Source organism: Bos indicus, chromosome 9 (assembly GCF_029378745.1).
Source record: "Bos indicus isolate NIAB-ARS_2022 breed Sahiwal x Tharparkar chromosome 9, NIAB-ARS_B.indTharparkar_mat_pri_1.0, whole genome shotgun sequence".
NCBI classification, from domain to species: domain Eukaryota; kingdom Metazoa; phylum Chordata; class Mammalia; order Artiodactyla; family Bovidae; genus Bos; species Bos indicus.
In genome coordinates, this window is record NC_091768.1 from 100,419,915 (window position 1) to 100,424,395 (window position 4,481).

The window sequence follows — 4,481 nt, forward strand, 5'->3', positions numbered from 1 at the left end:
TTCCATTTGTTTGTTGTTGTTGTTGTTGCATTTTCCTGGCATGGCACAGTTTGAGTCCAGTTCTAGAGGAAACAGAAGTAGTGGGTGGCCTTTACATGGTAACTGAGGATGAAGTGTGCTCAGTTTATTCAGTACTGCTGGGTAACTTTAAGGGACTTGTGTCAGTGGCCACACAATTTTCCAGTTGGGGGCAGACTAATGTAAATCCATGTTTATTGCTAGAAATCAAACTGAAATCTCAAGTTAGTTACAGGAAAGAGAAATAAAATATTGAGTTATTTGTGTTTCTTTTTAATTAACTTTAGAATCTTTTCTAATGAGTTTTGATGGCTTTCCCATCATATAAGCCCTTCATTGCTTTGTATCCCGTCTTTTCATGCTGCTGTTTCCTTCCATAACACTAGCCATTAGAGCTGGGGGTGTAAAAGTCCTCTCTTTAGCACTCAAAGTCACCTAGCACAGTTTTCTTCTCTTGATTCAACTACTTTCCATCCATTCTGAGCTTGCTAATATAAAAGAACCACCTGTTCTTTACAATTTCATAATTACCTTTTCTTTTTCCTTCTTGAAACCATACTAATTTGTCTTACTCTTGGGTTAGATTTCAAATTTAAAAGCTACATAAAATAAAGTGCCATATTAATGTGGCACTTACTGTTCTTGGTTTCTGTGTGACTTATATAAACTAGTGTCAAAGCTTTATTGTCAGCAGTCAGAAAAGCTACACATTTCCTACTATGAAATATATTGCTGTGTACCTATTCAAGAATGTAGAAGTTATTTTTGGTTGTTCTCTGGTTTTCAAAACAAAACCAACTCTGATAGAATTTGTCACTATCAGCAAAACCATAAAAAAACCAAAAAGAATAAAAATAGATAAACAGTGATAGCTTTTAGCTTGGGATTCTGTGTTTGCAATAAACCCTAGTGCCAGGCTACTGAAAATTATAATTTTATTTCTGAGTGGTTGAGAAGTAGATAATAAATATACACACACTTAGCCTTATGTAAAACTGCAGAGAATACTACCAACAGAGGAGATGTGTCGGAAGACTCAATGCAGTTTACAGTGAATTAATAACCCTTTATAATAAGCATGCAGTTCTATTAGAGCAAGGAACATGCATTCTTTCTCACTTAACTATGAAATAATGAATAAAATAATTAGTTACGCGACACTACTTCTGCCCAGATTATGTGGCTGGTTTATAATCAAGGCATAGCATAAAGAAAAAAAAGGAGCACTCTAAGAATGTTTTTGTTTTGTTTTTTGGAGTAAACAATCTTTACTGGCAGTGTTAAGAGTGCAGAAAAGAAACAAGTCCAGAGGGACCATGAGGGAGGCAGGCATGGCTCTCCTCCCCTGGTTAGGACCTGTCACCAGGCCAGTGGAGTGGAAGTGCTTAACTGTGGATACTCTGAACCCAGAGCCTTCCCCAAAACAAGATCTCAGGTAGGAGGAAGTGTCCATGATTAAAGATTACAGAGGAATACTTCCCCATCTATTTCCCATGAAGTGGTGGGACCAGATGCCATGATCTTTGTTTTCTGAATGTTGAGCTTTAAGCCAACCTTTTCACTCTCCTCTTTCACTTTCATCAAGAGGCTTTTGAGTTCCTCTTCACTTTCTGCCATAAGGGTGGTGTCATCTGCATATCTGAGGTTATCGATATTTCTCCCAGCAATCTTGATTCCAGCTTGTGTTTCTTCCAGTCCAGCGTTTCTCATGATGTACTCTGCATAGAAGTTAAATAAGCAGGGTGACAATATACAGCCTTGACGTACTCCTTTTCCTATTTGGAACCAGTCTGTTGTTCCATGTCCAGTTCTAACTGTTGCTTCCTGACCTGCATACAAATTTCTCAAGAGGCAGGTCAGGTGGTCTGGTATTCCCATCTCTTTCAGAATTTTCCACAGTTTATTGTGATCCACACAGTCAAAGGCTTTGGCATAGTCAATAAAGCAGAAATAGATGTTTTTCTGGAACTCTCTTGCTTTTTCCATCATCCGGCGGATGTTGACAATTTGATCTCTGGTTCCTCTGCCTTTTCTAAAACCAGCTTGAACATCAGGAAGTTCACGGTTCATGTATTGCTGAAACCTGGCTTGGAGAATTTTGAGCATTATTTTACTAGTGTGTGAGATGAGTGCAATTGTGTGGTAGTTTGAGCATTCTTTGGCATTGCCTTTCTTTGGGATTGGAATGAAAACTGACCTTTTCCAGTCCATTCTGAAGGAGATCAGCCCTGGGATTTCTTTGGAGGGAATGATGCTGAAGCTGAAACTCCAGTACTTTGGCTACGTCATGCAAAGAGTTCACTCATTGGAAAAGACTCTGATGCTGGGAGGGATTGGGGGCAGGAGGAGAAGGGGATGACAGAGGATGAGATGGCTGGATGGCATCACTGACTCGATGGACATGAGTCTGAGTGAACTCTGGGAGTTGGTGATGGACAGGGAGGCCTGGCCTGCTGTGATTCATGGGGTCACGAAGAGTCGGACATGACTGAGCGACTGAACTGAACTGAAGAATACTTCACAGGAGAAACACAGTGAGAATCTAGCTTCCACCATTTAAGAATACACTTTATATTAACTAGAACTTGACCCAGAAAGTTTCTAACTTTAAATTTGCAATGGTAAATAATGTGGCTACCTATGATCTTGACTTTCTACTTTTCAAAAAAAAAAAAAAAAACCTATTCTCTTGGTTCAAATTTCTAATAACATATGGAAGATTATTTTAGTAAAGGATTGCTAGAGGTAAGAATCTGCCTGTCAATGCAGGAGATGCAAGAGACATGGGTTTGATCCCTGGGTTGGGAAGTTCCCCTAGAATAGGAACTGGCAACCCACTCCAGTATTCTTGCCTGGAAAATTCCATGGACAGAAGAGCCTGACAGGCTACAGTTCATGAAGTTGCAGAGTTGCAGAGTTGGATATGGCTGAGTACACACACACACACAGAGCCCATCAGACAATTCCTTACTTGGGAAGGAAAGATCCAGTTGTATTGAAGATTGCTTAACTCTTTGCAGAAGAAAGGGACATGGAGATGTACATGTCCAACATCTTGCTGTTAGTATGATGGGTGTAACAGGAAAAAAAAACAAAAACCAGCAAAACCAGATTAGGCAGCCACTGATGCTTATCACCTGAAATAAAGTTGCTATTAAGTCACCCCTAAAAAATGACGTATAGAGCTCAGGGTAAGTCAGGAAGACTCTCCATGGCCTGAGTGGAGGCAGAACCCTAGGCAGATAAATGATGGGAAAACATTCAAAGAAAAAAACTGACCAAAATCCAGACTGACTGACAGCTTAACTGACATGTACTCCAACTCTGCCTTTCTCTACACTATTCATTAAAAGATGATCTGCACTTTGAAAATAACCCTTGAATTATGCTATAACCAAGCAAAGTCAGACAGCAAAAATGAGGAAAAATAGTTGGGTGATTTTCATCAGTCTTCAAGGTAGGAAATCAATACATAATTGTTAAGAAATATAAGTAAAATTATATAATATATTAAGGTTAATACAAAACAAAAATGCAATCTTTGATATTCTAATATTTCATAAAGTAACACAACAAAGTATTGACCATATTATGAAGATAAAATACAAAGAATCTATAAGAAATTAATCAAAACATTCCAAATAAATAAATATATTTATTCTGTAATAAAAATATCAGTAAAAAAAATAACAAGCAGTGCAAAGATGCCGGTTAAAAGGACAATTGATCATGTCAGAAAAAATTTGTATTCAAAACCCATGTTCCAAAGTACTTTTTAAAATTAGTAATGTAAAACTTACAGAAAGTTTCATAGCCATGAATTCTTAAATGCTTAAAATATTACAAATATTTCAAAAGAAGTTAGACATTCAATTTAAAGAGTTGGAAAAACTTTAAGAACTAAATGAAATGAGAAATAATAATAGCAAAGCAGAATTAAGTTAATAATTAGAACTATGTAATAACTAAAAAATACATTTCTGCTTCTAGAAATAAATTGCCTATAAAATCAATTTCTGCTTCTCTGTGGAAAAATAATACTGAGATAGAGAAGGCACTAGCTATCTTGATAAAAAATAATTTCATAAATTTATAACTGAGAATGAGCTAGTAATCACAGAATTAGAAGTAATTCAAACATAGATATTAAGTAATTTGATCAATTGTCTCCATATTTTTTGAAAACCTGGGAGAAATGGACAATTTCCTAGAAAAATATAACCTAATGAAAGTAACTGCTGATAGTCTAAAGTGACCAATTACTATTTAAGACATTGAGAAAGTGTCAAACAATACCCAGGTATATTCAGTTTCTCAAGTAGATGCTATTAAAACTTCAAAGAACATTTACATATTCATCTAATTGGAATAGAAAGACTGGAGATAGAAAATGAGTCAGGGAAGCAATTGAGACGATAACAATTTGGAAAATTTCAGAACTGATGAAACACTTTAATTCCAAT